Source organism: Stenella coeruleoalba (assembly GCF_951394435.1).
Source record: "Stenella coeruleoalba genome assembly, chromosome: 6".
Classification (NCBI taxonomy): Eukaryota; Metazoa; Chordata; class Mammalia; order Artiodactyla; family Delphinidae; genus Stenella; species Stenella coeruleoalba.
The window spans coordinates 80,733,461-80,754,345 of NC_137151.1; the positions used below are offsets into that span (position 1 = coordinate 80,733,461).

Sequence of the window (20,885 nt, forward strand, 5' to 3'; positions counted from 1 at the left end):
GTGGACTGTTTCCTTTGAATAAAAAAGCTCTTCAAATACCCACAAACCTTGCCCAGACACTATCGCAATATCTGGATAGAAATAACTCTCAAAACAAATCTGTGGACAAATTACTGCAATAAGTAGATTAAATACCAAATTAAATATTATGGTTTTATATCAGTTTTAATTGCTTATTGTTATCTCCATGAATCACATGAATTTTAAATTAGAAGGTAAATATTTGCTCTTTGGTGTATTATTCTAACTGGAAAAAGAAAAAGCCGTCATATTTATTTTTTTAGTTTTATAAACAGGCACACCTCAAGCATTGCCTCATGTTATTAGAGGTCATGGGAAAATAATATCAATGACAAACAAAAAAAACCAGTGTAAGTGACTTTTACATAAGATTTAGTTTCAACCCAAATGTTTGCCCCTTTAATTCAACCTGTGCTCTCAATTCTTTTATGCAAATAGTTTTCATTTGACTCCCTATAGCAAATCCAGAATTTGAAAATAATCAGATAGAATACTGTGCAACTTAAGGTCCTGACAAGTACAGAAATGTTGTTTTGTGCTTGAGGAAACTGCACAGACCATCTGTGCATTGGTGAATCCCATGAAGCCTGTCAAAGCAGGCATGCATGAAGAAATAGACAGTGAAGGGGGAGACGTTCTCCCAGCCACTGGAACAGGGATCTAGGAAACCACAACATCCATGCTGGCCATTATTCAGATTAATAATTAGGCCCATGTGTTATATTTTAGGTCCACCTATTAAACTCAAACCCCAGAGAAGAATGCCATTGGGAGTTTTTATCATGAAGTCACTGTGTACTTCATGCAGCTTGAATTAAGAGGATAATTGAACAGAGTCTCAGGTTGCATTTGCATTGCATTCTGTGACACAGTGGATATAACATGGAAAAAGCAACTTATGCTCTTTTACCAAAGAGTCTTGCAATGTGATGGGTCCATGCTACTTAGGAACTTATTCCCAAAGCAGCACAGGATTTCTCCTTGCCTGCTTACTCATAGACTAAAACTACTTATGCTTAGTAATGCCCCAAACACCCAGATTTTGACATTTAAGTAAAAAGCAAAACAGTGAGTAAGACAGATTCACATAGCGTATACATATAAAATTGGAGAAGCCCTAACTCACCCCTCCCCCACAAAAAATAGTAAAAATTCTGAATTTCCAATCACATCTGTCCCCAAGGGTATCAAATAAGAGACTCTGGACTTGTACTAACTATGCAGGCCTTACAGTGAATTATTCCTGGAACTGGATATGAATAAAGGGAATAAATTATGCACAAGTTACCTAAGTGAGGAATCTGCTGCTAAAGAATGGCTTTTAAATGTGAGAGTCACACTGTCATTCCAGAGGGCAATCAATATATTTTTGAGAGAATTATATTTCACATGTCCTGAAATTATGTATTTGAAAGTTATTCACCAGAGCCTATAACTAGAAATAATTCTTCTAAGGAAAATGGACCCCTACTCGTAACATACTGGGATAGACCTGTTAGAGTTAGCACACCATCATAAGAGCACGTCGTCCTTACAAGCTGCATATATGGTTTGTACACATTAACTTATCTTTAAATAATAACCCAGGATATTGATTCTTATAGTATTCATCCTTGAATTCAACCATGAATTGAACACAACTGAGTGTTTGCAACAGCCTATTGGAGAACCTGATATTTAAGAGGAAGAGCCCGATTTAATAAATAGTTTGGCAGTAGGGCTGGAAAAACTCAATAAATTATGTTTTACAAGTAGACAGAATACACACAGATATTGTAACTACTGTAAATCACTGTACTTCAGGTCAAGGTACTGAACATATTTATACAAATGCACTGAATGTTTAATGAATACTGATTTGTGACACAATTTGGGAGGTGAAGTTAGGGAAGAATATTATTGTGGGGAGATTACAGCAGATTCAATGATAGGAGTTTATCACACTGTAATCTCTTCCTAGGCACATAGAAAAACCGTATTTCCCCACTTCTCACCCCTGGAAGGTTGAGCCAGAGACAGTTCTGGCCAAGGGGATGTGATGGTGGATGTAAAGTAAGCCACTTCAAGACCTGGTGATTAAAAACCTCCTGAACAATCTTACAACTCCTCTTATCCTGCTATGTTGACTTTGGAGGTCATGTGTTCCAGATGGCCTGGCTGCAAGATAGAGAAGGGCCAACCAAACTTTATTAGACTTCACAGGAGTGAGATACAAATCTCTGTTTTACAAAGGCATCAGGGTTTGATTTTTTTTTTTCCTGCAGCATAAGCAAGCCTATTCTACATAATTCAGAGAATTTCTCAAAATGCCTTAGAATGTTTTTAACACCCTCGCAAGCCTCTACTGCAACAGTGATACTTTGGCTTCACTTATGAGCAACTTACGAATTTCCAGGCTTTCTCATGTATATGTTAATGGCTCCCCATTTAATTTCTTGGGTACAAGGTAGTTATGTAAAGAATCTTATCATGGCCTTTGAGAGTTTACCTAATACCGTTTAAACAAATGACCAGGTTGAAATAATAATTCCTACTGGTTGAACAAAAGTGCTTTAAGAAGGAATTTTGGAGAACTAGCCAAGGAATTTTCCAGTTGCTCAAATTGCCCCTCCAGAGAAAAATAACAGAAGTAATAGCTGCTAAGTGGATTTGCATGCCAATGCCCACCTAAACCACTTTATTTATACTTTACTGAGGACATAAAAGTCACAGATATAAGTAGACTTATCACAATGATCATTCTGTAGTGTATAGAAATACTGAATCACTACTTGTGATTCAGGAACAAAAATAGGGTTGTAGGTCAATTAGACTTCAAACACAAACAGATAAACTCATAGAAAAAAAGATCAGGTTTGTGGTTACCAGAATTGGGGTTAGGAGAGTGGGGAATTGGATGAAGGTAGTAAAAGGTACAAACTTCCAGTTACAAGTAAATAAGTACTAGGGATGTAGTATGCAACATGACAAATACAATGAACACTGCTGGATGTTACATATGAAAGTTGTTAAGAGAGAAAATCCTAAGAGTTCTCATCACAAGAAACCTTTTTTTCTTTTACTTTGTATCTTTAGGAGATGATGAATGTTCACTAAACTTATTGTGTACTTATTTCATGATGTATATAAGTCAAATCATTATGCTATGCACCTTAAACTTATAACAGTGCTGTACGTCAATTATATCTCAATAAAACTGGAAGGAAAAAACTCTTATCAAACTCATACAGTTTTATTCATAACAAAAAAAGTTAAATATGAACATTTTTATGCTGTTTGTAAATATCGTTTGCTCATTTTTACCACAAAGCTGATCATGTCCAAGAATCACGAGATAATCTCAAATTAGCTGTTTTTTACTTCTACCATAATTATGTCATAGGACCTTCACCATATAGAATCCATAGTGCACACGGACCAGTGCCATTGCCATGTAAATCATTTTCAAAGGCATTAAGTATGATTTAAAACCATGAAATTATTAGAAGCAAGTTCTCAAGAAATATCTAACATATATACATAGTTCTTTACAGCTACAACCGAAAGATGAAAAGGGGTCACGCGCTATTTAAATAACTACTATAGTAACTCCGCGGCAGCCTCAGATAAGCTTCTCTGCTCATTAAAGGGTTACATTAGCTAAGGGAGGTGATATGTTATATATGCTAGATGGTTTTGTTGTATATAATAATGGGTTTTGTTTCTTTTAGTTCCTGTAGTTGACCATCAGAAGTACCTAGGATAGGATAAGCTCAGAGTTGTTCACTTTTTAACTTGCTTCTCATCTGCTTAATATTACCTGACTCAATTCATTCATGAGAAAGGCTCAGAGAGAATTTTAAAATTATGTTAATAGAGTAGTGTACTTGCATGCAACAATCTCTGTCCATAATTCACTGTGCAAATTTAGAAAAGTCACCTATTCTACCTATTCAGTTACCTTGGGGATAAAATGGTTTATTTCAAACCTAAAATTTCTAACTATAGATTTTTGAGTAACTATTTTCTATTTTGTTAGGAGTAAAAAGGAAAGGGTTTCATCTCCAGCATGAAACAATTAAGATTAAATTTACTGGAAAATAGTGATTGGAATTGAGAAGAAGATTGTAAATGAAACTGAAATCTCATTTCTTGGATGGTATTTAAAGAAGCAATCTAGTCTCTAGAAGTCTCTAGAATTGTTTAGGTGTGACCTTGCTAAAGTGAGAAGAATATTCAAGGTATGTTTCCATTCTGATTTCATAATTCCAACAAGCAATTTGATCTTTTTTCCTTTTCATGAACTGAATTTTAAAATCAACTGAGCCCCATTAGTACTAAACTGGAAGCTTTGGGCTTAGCCTTGGTTTTTTATACCAATTGCCCTGTAACATGACCAAGACATTCCCCAAAGCCATTCCCCTCTCCCTTTGGTTCTCATTATCTTTACCTTATCTTTACCTTTAAAGTTAAGGAGGTTGACCAAGATGGCCTCAAATTTTCCCTCAGCTTGACTAAACTTTAGACAGTCTTCCTCCTGACTCTAAACTCCTTGACCTGCCTCCAACCTCTGCCCTTATGTGCCCAGATGACCTAACCACAGGAGTCCCCTCTTCCCTCTTCTTAGAGCACTTATTATAGGAAACATGCAATTGTAAATTATTTCTCAGTCCTTTGAGAAGTATATCTTCAAAAACCCTCTTGCCAGTTTACAACCCAGAAATGTCTTTCTCAAGGACCTGGAAGACATCTCTTTGAAAAGGAATCATCAAGGAAGACAGTGTCTCTATCTCCCAGTCTCTGTGGAAGGGGAGGATCCTAATTCCAGGGGTGACTTGAAATTCAAGATGTGAAACTACCTCTTATCATGAAGATATGAAAGTTTACGTTTCCTTTGGGTAAAGCCAATTAGCAAACATAAAAATTCTCCCACCTTTTGTTTCAGTGTATTTGAATTTAGACTACATGCTGGTCCCTCTCTCCTCTACTAAAACAGCCTTGAATAAACTCATCCTTGCCTGTTTAACAACATCCAATGCAGTTTTTGCTTTAACAGGTTTACTAGACAGTTTCCAGGGCCCTTTTGCCAATTTTGAAATTTTATATTTCTATGTAAAAGACCTTTTTGTTTGAGTTGAAATCAAAGCAAGTTTTTACAGAATATAAAAAAGATGTGACAGGGCTTCAAATTTAGCAAAATTATAGGTTATCTGCCTACCTATATTCACAAGCACTCACCAGCAGACTAGACAATCTCCCCCACTGATCTAATATTCTTCTAAATCCACTCCCAACATTTGTAACACTACTACATCCCTTTGAGATGAAAGCCAAAGTTTTGCTATCATCACTGGAACTATTTTTTTCTTCTATTATACTGTCTAATTTCAGAATCATTAATAGAGTTTGAATTCACAAATGTGAGCAATTTAAATTTATATAAAAATATAGCTCACAACATAAGAATATAGTGAGGTAAGTAAATCAGCTGCTTTCCTATGCTCATGGAAGAACAATTTTTCTTTAGTTAAGAAGAATTACAGTTGACTGCCATATAATTCATTGTATTTCCCTCCTTCAAAATTCACTGCTATGAGCCTGGCAGAGAGTAGTATTGGTTAACATTGAACTCTCATTGTATTACTCACAAAGTATTCATTAAATATTAGAGACCTCTCCTTCCCTTTATACACAAATAGTGTGCACAGTAGCCAGATCAAAAGGTATGTTTGTCAATCTTCCAAACATAATTTAAATAGATATATTTTTGCCCTCTTGTTAAATAAACGTGTCAATTTTAGAAGGATTATAAACAATGAAAGATGATTTTAATAAAAATTAAAATCTAGGGCTTCCCTGGTGGCGCAGGGTTGAGAGTCCGCCTGCCGATGCAAGGGACACGGGTTCGTGCCCCAGTCTGGGAATATCCCACATGCCGCGGAGCGGCTGGGCCCGTGAGCCATGGCCGCTGAGCCTGCGCGTCCGGTGCCTGTGCTCCACAACGGGAGAGGCCGCAACAGTGAGAGGCCCACGTACCAAAAAAAAAAAAAAAAATTAAAATCTTTCTGTCCCCATAAGTCCCTAATTTTTTCTCCACAATTATGTAATACAAAATAAATACATGGTGCTATGGGCTGAATTACACCCCTCCCATCCCCATCACATTTATTTGTTGAAGTCCCAACCCCTAGTATGTCAGAATGTAACCATATTTAGAAATAGGTCTTTAAAGAGGTGATTAAGCTAAAATGAGGCCATTAGGGTGAGGCCCTAATCCATATGACTGATGTCCTTATAAGAAGAGATACATCGGGAATGTATAAACAGAGAAAGAGTCTTATGAGGACACAGTAAGAAGGCAATCATCTGCGAGCCAAAGAGAGAGGTTTACAGAGAAACCAAACCTGCCAACACCTTCGTTTTGGACTTCCAGCTTCCAGAAATGTGAGAAAATAAATTTCTGTTGTTTAAGCAAAAAAAAAAAAAAAAAAAAAATTCACTGGTATGACCCTATCAAGACTGTCTCAATTTTTAATATTACCACCATTATATATTGTAAATATTTACTGAACTAATATATGAGTGAATAGATGAATAAATGGGAAATTTTGTGGTCATTTTCTATTATGATATATCTTTCTGTGGTAATATATGCCAATATATTCTTAGTAAGAACACATTTTGCATTTTGTTTAGATTGTTATAGAGATGGTAGTTCATTATTTTTCATACTGCTGTGATCTAACGTTTTGATGACATACCTTTCTTAAGTTTCATAGTCATCATATAATCATACATTTTTACATTAAAATATTCAAATCTAGAATAATATTAAACCTATAATCCTTAAAAATAAACAAACAAAAAGAAATCCTGCATGAAAATATCAAATAGCAAATCTTCCCCATCATTAATCACTTCATACTTTTAATATTATTTAACAACAAGTTTTACCTCACAAGGAGTGATATCCCTGAACAAGAAATCATTTTCGTGATTCCTAACAAGGAACCCTGCAGTTTTGTTCAGTGGTTATTCAGAGATTCGAAACTGCACTACATAACTTTGTGACAGTGTAATATATGATTCACGACAGAAAACACAATACAGAGAGATTTCAGGAAACTTAATTGACTAGAACTGCAGGTGACTTACTCCAGTGTTTATCACAGTCCCCCAAAAGGCAGAGTCTTCTGCTGCCTGAATACTCACAATGCAGTAATGTAACTGTTGTAAGGTGTGTGCTGGGCGCCAAATAATCAGAAGCTCTGCTTGAAGAGTACCTAGGCAAACATCAAGATCCTCCTAAGCCTGCCTTGGCTCCCTCATCTGTCTGGAACAGTTAGCACAGCAACCAAGGCAGGAATGATATGAGGGAGTGTGTCACGAGGAATAGAAAGCACTCTTGGTGCTCTCAGAGTTTACTCCTTCCAGCAAGCAGAAAAAGAAAGGAGCAGGCATTCTGTTGATTAGGAGGAAAGGAATCCTCATGTACTTAAAAGAGCTCCAAAGTAACTTACCGAGAACTTTTAAATATTCAAATTACATCAAAATGGCAACTGCTTTTTTCCCCCTAAACTTTGTTTGTTCACCTAAATCACAATCTGAAAGCAAAACGTGGAATAAAGATCTGATCCTGGCAACAAACAGAAATGGGAATTCAAGAAAATGAATACATGAGATGAACAGTGGAAAAGTCATATTAAGTTGTTTACACCCTCATCTACAGGTTTTTGTTACTGGATTATTTCATTACTTTAATGGAAAATGATTTAATGAATGTGCAAAGACTCTGAATCTGTGGCCTTACAAACTGAAGTACTTTTCTATTACTATGAATTAACAGAAAGAAAAACTTTTCCTCAACCATTTGGAATCCTAAAGCAAGCCTCAGTTTATTTGCTGCTACAAGTCACTTAGAAAGTTTGCTGGCACAACTGATCATGAACTGCTTCATAAAGTTTACTGCATGTGTGAGCATATCTTTTTTACCTCACCAGATTAAGGTGAAAGCAGTTTGATTCCTCATATGCCAGATGAGCAAAAATTTGAGTAGCCTCTGTTTAAATGTTTTAACTCGCTATAAATTACCTTAGATTGAGTGGCTTGAGGAAGGGGTTTCCTATGACTTCAACCTTGCTGTCTGCTTTCCCAACAAATGCTGCTGTTTCTTATTGACAGAGGGTCTGTGATGTCTCTCCCACCATCCTAGGCTCCTGTATTAGGGATATAACCTAATCCCTAAGGCATTTTGCCAGGGCTCTATATTTCTCAAAACATCCTTGATACTCAAGGAAAATACTGAAAAGGCAACTTGAGGATATCAAACTCTAAAATACTACACTTAATTGCCACTACACAACATGGTGGACTAATCTCCATTTCTCACCCTGATCTTGTGCCATAACTTGAAACTAAGATTCCACTGAACTAAGATTCCACTGAACATTAGAAATATCACGGGGCTAACTCCAGGTGGCCATGGAGGTAAGACATGGAATGGGTAGTGTGAGTGGGGAAGACCCTGGGCAAAAAAGCTATTTCATTCATTTATTTTATGCACTGAACTTTTGAATACTAATTTTAAATATGGTGTTCTACATTTTAAAAAATAGTTTGAAACATGTTCTGAGGTACATAGGAAAAAACATTAAATGAATTATTGACACCAGCCTTATTGACAATTTTGCTATAAACTGTACTTTCACTATCCAGATGTCATCACAATATCCACTTAATTGCAACCCCGAATAACTTATCAGGAGCTCTAGCAAATCTTAAAAAATGGAGTTCATATTAACAAAGAGAATTCCATAATTACATGAGATTGTTTCTCATGTTAAGTTTTAAATAAGCTAAGGACATGCTGCTGCAATTATTTTTATACATAAATGAAAGAATACTCATTGGTATGTTATTAATGAAATATTTCTTTTGGAATAAAAACAATGGTACAGTAAAGCAAACAACTATTAAATAAAAGCAAAAAAAAGAAAGTCTCAAGTATTCAGAGAAATATTTCATTAAGAAATAGCTATGCTGTAGATAAGAACAGGTGGCAATAATTGGATTTCCCATCTGCAGACTGTAAAATCATCTACAGGTTGGTTTCAAAAGTATTATAGCCAATATGTGGAAACCTGTCCATTTGCAAATTATGCCAGATGGACCCTGACCAAATTCAGAGAGCCATGTAGGACCAATATTCTTTCCGATGTTTTTTAAAGTTTAAAGCAGATGACCATTCCATTTGCACAGCAAAATAGGAACTGTGAACAGTATGTGAGCAGAATTTATTTAGTTAGTGAGTTGAGAAAAGTCAGTTAATGACATCAGACCTCCTTTAAAGTCCAGATCCTAACAATCAAAATCCTCTGCAGATGTGGCCCATTCAGAGGTGATGATAAGATTGGCAATTATCTAGTTTTTAACTGAAGAGTCCAGTATTTCAACTTCTTCCCAGGAAATGGATTAAGAAATTTCCAGAAATGTATAATGAAGCATTATTACTATCACACTGTGACTTGGGTTTTCAGTATTATCACTCTCTATGTAGAACTGTGCCCTGTGCTAGTCTAGTAATTTTTATTTTGTTTGTGAGTTTTTATGCCTTAAAGTTGCTTCAAAGCAAAACGAGCTTTCTGCTCATCAGGAAAAGGATATCAACATTGTGTAGCTGCAGCATTTGTAATAGTGTGGTATACTGGCAACATTGTAGTGCAGCTGAGTATTTTCTTTTTATAATAACAAAACATGCAACATTGCAGTCTTTGTCTAGCTTCCTCTTTCTCATACACTGAAGACAAGAAATAAATTAAGGAAAAGGAAGCAAAGAAATAGAAGGGAAGGGAAGAGAAGGGAAGGGAGGGAATGGGAAGGAAGAGGAGGGAGGGAGGAAGACAGGAAGGAAGGGGGGAAGACAGGAAGGAAGGAAGGAAGGTAGGAAGGGGGGGAGAGGAAACAGGCAGCTCATAAAAGAGATATAAATGTAATTTGCTCTAAAATCCCTTAAAAGAGGGGCAAACAGTTTTGTTCATGAGCAAAGATACAGTAACACTGAAGAAGATGCAGGCTATGTACAAAATAAATGTATCTATAAGAAAATAAAACTGAATTAAAATGCCTTCAAATATCAGAATTAGTTTCCTTTAGAAAATTCTTCTTTCTGTCCCCAGAGCTTTGAGATGCCCTAATTGTGAGGAACCTCCTTCTGATGAATTAAAACTAGATGCTATCTCTTGGGAGAAAATAAATACAGAAGGTGGCAGAGCTCCTTCCAAATTCCTCTTTAGGAAAAAGCAATAATCTAGTTGCTCATTTATTTTAAGAGAATATTTTTTGATAAACTAGAAGCTTTATTCATCAAATAATCTAAATTTATTGAAAATATTCTAATTCCTATGTCATGTGACAGTATGGAAATAATCATTAAATTACACATAGTTTACACATAGTTTATGGATGAATGAAACAAATTAAATATTACACATAGCTTATGGATGAATGAAACAACAAATTAAATATTGAATAAATATAATGTGAATTTTGTGGAATTCTTTATACGTTTTACTTGATTAGAATCAAAGTTAAGCTTAAATTTTTAAAAGTTCAATATAAAAAAAATGAAGAAATCTTATAATAATAAATTCCTCATGGGGAATCATTCATATTTTACAGCTGTATTAAGATATAATGGAAGTATAATATAAACTAGATATTCAATTTGAAAAATTTTGATTTATCATTATACCTATGAAACCATCACTGCAAATCAAGGTAATGAACATATCAATTGTCCCAAAAGTTTAAACAATCTCCACTCCCTTCCCCAGGCAACCACTCATCTGTTTTCTGTCACTATAGATTAATTTGTATATCCCAGAATTTTAAATAAATGTACATATATTTATGTTCCCTTTTTTCCTCTGGCTTGTTGTAAACAGCATAATTATTTTGACATTCATCCTTGTTGCCTGAATCAATATATTCTTAATTATTGAGTAGTATTTCATTATATGGATATACTACAATTTGCTTATCCATTCATCTGTTAATAGATGTTTGGGTTGCTTACAGTTTGGGGTTACTAAAAAATAAAGCATCACGAAAAACTGTGCACCAGTCTTTGTGTGGACATACATTTTATATCTCTTCGATATAGAATGGGCAGGGGATGATTAGGTTATACAAAAATCGTATGTTTAAATGTTCAAGAAACTGTAAAGAATTTTTCCAAAGTCATTATAATAGTTTACATTCCTTTCAGCCAGTGTATGAGAGTTCGAGTTGCTCTGCATGCTTACCAACACTTGGTATGGTCCAAACTTGATTTTTGGCAATTCTCCTAGGGATACAGTGGTGTCTCGCTGTGGTTTAATATGCATTTCTCTAATGACTAATGATCTTAAGCATCTTTTTATATGCTTATTTATATCCATACATATTCTTTGTTGAAGTGTCTGTTCAAAACTTTTTTCCATTATTAATTGGGTTGTATGTATTATTTTTATTGAGTTGTAAGTTTGCTGTACAATATATTTTAGAAAGAAGTCCTTTGTCAGATAAATGTTTGCAAATATCTTCTTCCAGTCAGTAACTTGTCTTTTCTTTTTTGTAACAGTGATTATTGAAGAGCATTTTTTATATTTTTGATAAAATCCAATTTGACAATTTTTCTTTTTGTACTTTGTGTATCTTTTTGTACAGATATTTGTCAAATCCAGGCTCACTAAAATTTTCTCCTCTTTCTTCTGAAGGGTTTATCTATCACAATTAGATCTATTATTCATTTTGAGTTAATAGTGTGAAGTAAGGGTTGGGCTTTTATCTGTTTTTCTATGGCTATCTAACATCATTTGTTGTAAGTTTATCTTTTTTTTTTCCACTCAGTTGCCTTGATACCTTTGTCAAAAAACAATCGGTCATATATGTGTGGTCTATATGTCCATTTTTATATCAATACAAAGCTGTCATGACTAGTGCAGATTTTTCATAAGTGTTGAAATCAGATAGCGTGACGAGTAACTTTGGTATTCTTTTTCAAAATCATTTTAGCTACTGTATTATATTTGCATTTCTATGTAAGTTTTAGAATCTGCTTGTCAATTTCTGTAGTGAAGACTGCTGGAATCTTAAATAGGATTGCTGAAAACTTTAGAAATGTTTAGGAAGAATTGGTATCTTATAAGACTGAATTTTCCAATACATTAATATGATATATTCCTCTATTTAGGTCTTCTCTAATACCTCTCAGCAATGTTTTGTAGTTCTCGGTGTTTCATATGTTTTTCATATTTATCTCTATTTGATGCTTTTGCAAATAGTATTTATTTTAATTTCAGTTTCCAATTTTTCAATGCTAGTATATAGAAACACATAGATTTTTTAGGTTTTTTTTTTTTACAGGTTTATTGAAGTATAATTGATATTTTTAAAACTGCACATATTTAATGTATATAATTTGATGACTTCAGAAATATGCATGCATACAACTGTGATATCACCACAATCAAGGTAATAAACATCCATCACCTCCAAAAGTTTCCTTGTGTCCCTTTGGTGCAGGGGGTGCTTTTTGGTTTTTTGTGGTAAGAGCACTTAACATTAGATCTACTCTCTTAAATTTTTAAGTGCACCATATTGATTGTTAACTACAAGTACTATGTTGCACAGCAGATTTCTAGAGCTTATTCATCTTGTATAACTATAAATTAATATCTATTGAACAACAACTCCCCATTTCCCCCTCTCCTCCCATCCCGTGGCAACCACCATTCTATTTTCTGCTTCTATGATTTGACTATTTTAGATATCTCACATAAATGGTACCATGCAATATTTGTTCATCTTTGACTGACTTATTCAACATAGCATAATGTCTTTCAGATCCATCTATACTGTTTCAAGTGATAGGATCTCCTTTTTTTCTGACTGAATAATATTCCATTGTATGTATATACCACATTTTTTTGTCCCATCATGGACACTGGGTTGTTGCCACATCTTGGTTATTGTGAATAATTCTGCAATGAACATTCTCATTCCTTTTCATAAATTTACATATCTTGGAGAGATTTTCATACATTTACATATCTTGGAACCTCACTACACTCATAAATTAGTTCTAGTAGGTTTTTCATAGCTTTCTTTGCATTTTCTACATAATTAGATATTCCACAAATAAAAAAGTTTTACCTCTTTCTTTCCAACCTGTATGTCTTATATTTCTTTTCCTTACTTTACTACAATAGTTAGGAATTCCAGCAAAAGAGTAAAAAGAAGTGAGGAGAAAGGATATCTTTGCCATTGTCTCCATGTTAGAGGTAAACAACCAGTTTTTACCCATTAAATATGGTGTTAGCTATTGCTTTTCTTAAAGCTCTTCATCATATTGGGGAAGTTATATTCTATTCCTAATGACTTAGACTTTTATTCACAAATATAGGTTGGTTTAATCTAACCTATATTTTTTTCTAACCTGTTAATACGATTATACTGATTGATTTTTTAGTATCAAACCAACCTTGCATTCTTTGCATAAAATCCACTTGATCATGATGTTTTATCTTTTATATATATCATTGGATTCAATTGGATAAAATTTTATTAAGAATTTTTGTGTATATGTTGATAACAGCTAATGATCTATATTTTTGTGTCTTGTAGAATTTATGCTGGCCTCAAAAAATGAGCTGGGACATGTCCCCTCCACTTCTATTGTCTGTATGTATAGTATTGGAGTTATTAATTCCTTAAGTCTTTAGTAGAACTTACCACTTAAGGCACCTAGACCTAGAGTTTCTTTTGCATAAAGCTTTTTAACTACTTATTCATTTTCTCTCATTTATTTGGGGTTTTTCAGGCTGTTTCTTCCTGAGTGAGATTTGATAGTTTCTATCCTTCAAAACCTTTGTTCATTTCATACAAATTTTCAAATTTATTTATATAAAATAGTTCATAATTTCCCCCTTATTTTTCTTTTAAAAATTGCAGAATCCATATTGATGCCCTCTCTCTTATGGTATGGGTAATTCTGTCTTATTTAGCTTTTCTTTTCATCAGTTGTAGCAAATGTTTATACATTCAATGATCTTTCCAAAGAAATGGATTTTTGTTTCTTCAGTCTTTTCTGTTGTTTTTGTTTTCTGTTTCATTGATATCCACTCTGACCTTTATTGTTTCCTGTCTTATGATTACTTTCCGGCCTAATGCATTTTTCTTTCTCTAATTTCTTAAGATCAAGTTTATATTATTGTCTTGAGATTTATATTTTAATCTAAATATTTAGTGGTATAAATTCCTATATAAGCAGTCTTTAGCTGTGTTGCACAAATTTTTTTTGTTTCATTCAGCTTAAAATACTTTAAAATTTCTGTTGTTTCTTTCTTTGCTGGTGGATTTTTCAGAATTACGTACTTAAACTTCCAAATATGGGCAGACTGGAAGCCCAGCAAGCAATGAAGACGGCAGAGAGCAGTGGTCGCACTGGCAAGAGCAGCCGGAGCGACTCCGGGAAAGGGGTTCACATCAGCAGAGCAAGTAATTGCTGGCTTCCATCGCCTTCGGCAGGAACAGCGGGGCCTGGCCTCCAAAGCAGCTGAGTTGGAGACGGAGTTGAATGAGCACTGTCTAGTGATTGATACTCTGAAGGAGGTAGATGAAACCTGCAAGTGCTACCGCATGGTTGGAGGGTGCTGATAGAGCGAACTGTCAAAGACGTGCTGCCTGCCCTGGAGAACAACCAGGAGCAGATACAGAAGATTACTGAGACACTGACACAGCGGTTTCTGGCAAAGGGAAAAGAACTAAATGAATTCCGGGAAAAACACAATATTCGTCTCATGGGGGAAGACAAGACTCCAGCAGCCAAAGAAAACTCAGAAGGGGCTGGGGCTGAGGCCAGCCCAGCTGCAGTACTGGTCTCCTAGAGAGCAAGGCCTTTGCATTTTTTCTACCCTGACTCCCACTTCTTATAATTTCTCTTTATTGTTATTATTTTCTCTGCCATTGTAATTTTTTGGTTAATTAAATTTTTTGGTCAGAAAAAAAAAATTTCCAAATATGTTGACAGTTTCTAGATTTTCTTTATATTTACTTCTAATTTAATTCCACTAGGCTCACACAACATACTTTTTATGATGTGAATATTTTAACAATTATTGAGACATGGATTATGGCCCAGAATATTGTGTCTGTCTTAGTATTTGTTCCTTACATATTTATTCTACTGTCTGGGGACAGAGTGTTTGTGAATGTTAGTTAATTAGTTGGCATCTCACTTAAATTTAGTCATATCTCCAGGAAAAACTGTAATTTGAGGCCCATAATTAAGACATTAACTTTTGTCAATTGGTACATTTCGGCATATGTTAAAGTTAATTCAAAACCTATGTTGTAGGGCTTCCCTGGTGGCGCAGTGGTCAAGAATCTGCCTGTCAAAGCAGGGGACACGGGTTCGAGCCCTGGTCCAGGAAGATCCCACATGCCGCAGAACAACTAAGCTCACGAGCCACAACTACTGAAGCCTGTGCACCTAGAGCCCGTGCTCCGCAATGAGAAGCCACAGCAATGAGAAACCTGTGCAGCTCAACAAAGAGTAGCCCCACTCGCCGCAACTAGAGAAAGCCCGTGCACAGCAACAAAGACCCAACGCAGCCAAAAAAACAAAAACAAACAAAAAAACACTATGTTGTAGAGGCACAAATGCCAACCAGTGCCCTTTTATCTTTTTGTTGTATGCATTATTTTAGAAAACTTTGGTTTCCAATTGGGTCAAACTGTGGGCTTCTGTTTGAGTGTTGAGTTTCCGCCTCCTGTACCCAGGGTTTTGGGGGATTTTGTTGTTGTTATTGTGTTTTGAATTTTTTGCGGTAGTTAACGGATATACTTAAGGGAGAGAGTGTCCTCTCTATACTGCTAATATTTACAAGTTTCTTACTCCAGAGAGTCTCAAATAATTATTGTCCGGGTTAAAGGTGTTCCCATGGCTTTACTGGGCTTAGAATCACAGGCTTATGCTGGGTTTATCCTTGACTACACCACAGTAATGTCTTGGATGTGTTTTACCTATAACCCTGAGAATGAGGACCATTTTTGGAAACAGAGGCAAAGGCAGCAGCAGCAAAGGCATTTTAGAGGATTCTAGTTAGCCATCGTCTTTTAAGAGTGTGGAAATCAGCATGCCACATGGTGAGTGCTCTGTCCTCCACATGAGCAAAGAACCAGTGGGCCTATATATGGCAGGGTATTGGTCTTTCCGTTCATAAGGGTGTACCAACATGATCACAGTTCAGTTTTTTCCCTTTAAAGTCATTCTTAAAATTTCACTGGTGTATATTTTTACTTGAGCATCTGTAATTTAGTCTTCAAATCTGTTATGATTTTTCTCCTGTTATGACTTTTCTATTTTTTTAGAATACAAAACTCTTGTTTAATTTTTTCCTCTTTTTGTCCATTTTTCTTCTTAGTAAAAACTAAGGTTAAATCCTGCTTGTTTTTATATCCTCAAATTTTTGTTTGAACATATTTAATTCAGCTTGGTATTTTGTGTTAAAACAGCCTTTTGCTTCATAGTTGTTTTTTGTGCAGGGAAGGGAAATTTTATTAGGTAAAATATTTTTATTCTCTTCAGTTTTATTCTTGTAGTAGTTTTATGTAGAGTTGTGTGAAGACTGCCCTGTTGCCACATTTGATAAACAAAGTTGATGGCTTGGAGTAGCTCACAAGACTCTTATTTCAAGAGAAATCTCTTCTGTTAGTGTATAAAACTGCACTTTCTTTATGAGGTGGCCTTTTGAGGAGTGTATGTGTCTGTCCTTCCAATTTCTGTTGTTTTCTTTTGCCTTCCACAAACTTTAAAATGTCCCCCAGATTTATTTTTCCTTGAAATACAGTATCCATTTCACTTTTTTTTAACCTTCCTCTCTCCAAAAACCATTATCTTTCCAAAACTGCCTCCTCAACTCCCATATGTACTTTTTACCTCCAGCTTTATTGATAAATAATTGACATACAACATTGTGTAAGCTTAAGGGGTACAACACGTTGATCTGATATACTTTTATTGCAAAATGATGACCACAGTCGTGTTACCTAACACCTCCATCACCTCACATAATTACTAGTTCTTTAGTGGTGAGAACGTTAAAGATTTACACTCTCAGCAACTTTCAGGTATATAATACAGTATTGTTAAATATAATTATCATGCTGTTACATTAGATACTCAGAACTTATTCATCTTATAGCTGGAAATTTGTACCCTTTGACCAATATCTCCCCACTTCCCCCAATTCCTAGCCCCAGGCAACCACCATTCTTCTCTTGGTTTCTATGAGTTTGGCTTTTTAGATTTCATATATAAGTGATATGATACAGTATTTGTCTTTCCCTCTCTGACTTACTTCATTTTTCATAACGTCCTCAAGGTTCACCTATGTTGTCACAAACGGCAGGATTTCCTCGGCAGGATCTTTTTATCCATTCATCTATAGACAAACACTTAGGTGGTTTCCATATCTCGACTATTGTGAACAATGCTGCCATAAACATGGGAGTGTAGATATCTCTTCAAAATCCTGATTTCAATTCCTTTGGACATATTCCCAGAAGTGGGATTGCTGGATCATTTCCTTCAATTCTGAAGGATAACTTTTCTGTATAGAATATTCTTGTTGGCAGTGTTTTGTTTTGTTTGTTTTTCTTTTAGCACTTTGCATATATCATCCCACTCTCTAGTGGCCTGTAAAGTTTCTTATGAGAAATCCACTATTAGCCTAGTGGGGGTCCTTTTTATGTTATAAGCTCCTATTCTCTTGCTGCTTTTTTAGATTCTCTCTTTGCCTTTGATGTTTGACTGTTTTAGTGTAACGTGTCTTGGAAAGGATCTCTTTAAGTTGAGTTTGTTTGGTGACCTATGAGTTTCTTGAACTTGGATATCTAAATCTCTCCCTAGCTTTGGAAAGCTCTCAGCCATTATTTCTTTTTTTTTTTTTTTTTTAAATTTATTTGGCTGTGTCGGGTCTTCGTCGCAGCATGTGGGATCTTTGTTGTGGCATGCAGGATCTTTTGTTGCGGCATGCAGGCTTCTCTCCACTTGTGGTGCACGAGCTCAGTAGTTGAAGCACATGGGCTCTCTCTGTGTGGCACGCGGGCTGTAGAGCACGCAGGTGTAGCTGCCCCATAGCATGTGGAATCTTAGTTCCCCAACCAGGGATTGAACCCACGTCCCCTGCATTTGAAGGCAGATTCTTAACCACTCGACCACCAGGGAAGTCCTGCCATTATTTCTTTACATAAGCTTTCTGCCCCCTGCTCCCTCTCTTCTCCTTCTGGAACCCCATCAATTTGCAATTTTTTTTTTGATGGTATTCCATAGATCACATAGCCTTTCTTCACTCTCATTCTTTTATCTTTGTTCTTCTTGATAATTTCAAAGTTCCTTTCATCTAACTCACAGATTCTTTCTACTATTGAAAACATTCTGGTGATGTTTTCATTTGCATTTTTCATTTCATTTGTCTTATTCTTCAACTCCAGAATTTCTATTTGGTTCTTTTTTATGATTTCTATCTTTTTGTTAAACATCTCATTTTGTTGTGTATTGTTTTCCTGATTTTGTTGGATTACCTTTCTGTGTTTTCTTGGAGCTCATTGAGTTTCACTAAAACAGTTACTTTTAATTCTTTACTGGGTAAATCACAGATCTCCATAGCTTTAGGATTGACTACTGAAAGATTACTGTGATTCTTTGATGGTGTCATGTTTCCTTGATTTTTCATGTTCCTTTAAGTTTTGCACTGCTCTCTTCACATTTTAAGTAGCAGTCACCTTCTCCAGTCTTTACTAACTGCCTCAGGAGAGAAATAACTTCCCTCATCCCTGTTAAGTATTCTGATGCTTTCTCAGACCTTCTGTGAGCTCACCTGCTCCGCAATTTTTGCTCCCTCTTGTGGCAAAATTTGTAAGCAAGTATGCCTCCTCTCAATCCAGCGACACACCTTTTTGTTTTCCCAAAGGTGGTGCTAAAGCTCATGTTTGTGGTCTCCCCTGGCCTGCAGATTTGAGCCAGCATTCTCTGTTTGCTCATTAGCTGTCTCCCAAAGCTTGCTCTCAGCACCTCCATTGGGAGTGCACACAGCAAGTCAGCTAGAGGATGGGAATGCATGCATGTGAGGCACACAGAGTGCTTGGGATGCTTGTGGGCCAGTTACTGGAAAATGCAGGTGAGGCATCCCTAAAGGCTCATTGGCTTCTTGATGGAGTTGTTGATGTCATTACTTAATAGGATCTGTGCTTCTCTAATGCCCTTTGAGAGCCCTAGCTGCCACTCTCTCAGACTCGTCCCACTCCCTAGTAATACAGCTCATGAATCAGTACCCTGGATGGGATGAAAGAGAAGTGAGTCTCTTTGTCAGTGTTCCACATAGTTTGGGAAGCTGGGAGCTCACTCACACACTCTCACTTTCCCCCATGGGAGAAATCAAGGTCCAAGACCTTAGGGGAGGAATGATGCCAGTAAAATCAAACTGTTCCTCTTACCCTCTCCAGTGAGTCCGAACTTGTATCTTTTTTCTCCAACAGTGTACTGGAACTTCTCCACAAAGACACGTGCTGACCCAGAATCAATTTCAGACCATTTTACATCAGTCCCCAAACCTATAAAAGCAAGCCACCAGTAATCATGTAATCAATCATTTAGTCAAACCCTCCTACTTTTTGATGTTTGCTAATCTTTTAAAGCCACAACCCCAAAATCCCCTATGAGGTTAGTTGTTGCTTTCTGGGGGGAAACTGAACCTTCCAAGTACAGCTTTCCATTGCTTATCAAGCAATGAATTCAGTACTTTTGTTTGAGGTATTAAGAGATGGTCTTTTCCATCTTCCCATTGTATTTGGTAAATCATAAAGTTTGAGTAACATTTAGAAGTTTCTTAACATAAACACCAACCTCAAATTTCATTAATTATATAGACAAACGTGTATGCAAAGTTCATTTCTATAGTCCATAATTGTTTATCTCTCCCTAGTCCAATTACTCAAATATATTCCCTAAGCTTGTTTCCACAGCCATTCTTCCTAATATTTTGTTAATATACTTTTTTTTTTTTTTTTTTTTTGGCGGTACGCGGGCCTCTCACTGTTGTGGCCTCTCCCGTTGCGGAGCACAGGCTCCGGATGCGCAGGCACAGCAGCCATGGCTCACGGGCCCAGCCGCTCCACGGCATGTGGGATCCTCCCAGACCGGGGCACGAACCCGTGTCCCCTGCATCGGCAGGCGGACTCTCAACCACTGAGCCACCAGGGAAGCCCCTATACTCTCTATTTTTAAGTCATTACCTCCACAGCTTCACCCTTCACTACCAGTAATTCTCAAAATCCAAAGGTCTGAAGTGTCAATTGACTACAACCTCAAATTCAGTTTTTATTCTGTAGATGCCTTAGATGTCTCAAGAGCACTAAAAGCCCATCATATCTAAAACTACACTTAACTTTTCCATTAAACTTGCCATTAAACATTTAAGTTTACATTAAACATTAGTCTTTCTGAAATCATATTTCTATTTAATTTCATTACAGTCCCACTCATAACTAGGCATAAAATTTTATTTATGGTTATCATTTTCCCCCATTTCTCCCACATTTATTCAGTTGCTAAGCAATAAAGACTGAACTTCTTCAAAGTCTCTCAAAAACATTCCTTCCTTTATATTCCCACTTCCAAGGCCCTGGGTCAAATTCCAATTACTCTTAACCTGTTCTAATTTTTATTTCTAATTGATCATTTATCTCCTCCACTCTATTTCTGCCTTCCAAAAGTTTCTAGAGTTATTTCCTTTAAATACAGATCAGATCAAGTCACTTTCTTACTCAGATCTTCAATTATT

General features: G+C 36.0%; 1 long non-coding RNA gene and 1 pseudogene across 2 annotated transcripts in view; one reads left to right on the top strand and one right to left on the bottom strand.

Annotated features, from left to right (window-relative positions):
- LOC307188115 overlaps window positions 1-19,627 on the bottom strand; it is a 146,325-nt gene extending 126,698 nt beyond the window's left edge. Inside the window, exon 1 of the long non-coding RNA XR_013828807.1 lies at window positions 19,540-19,627. This is a non-coding gene — a long non-coding RNA (uncharacterized lncRNA). The remainder of the gene's footprint in view (window positions 1-19,539) is intronic.
- LOC307188353 (prefoldin subunit 2-like) lies at window positions 14,430-14,927 on the top strand (annotated as a pseudogene). The gene has a single exon. The product of its transcript is annotated as a prefoldin subunit 2-like (transcript).
- Window positions 19,628-20,885: the final 1,258 nt, after the last annotated feature.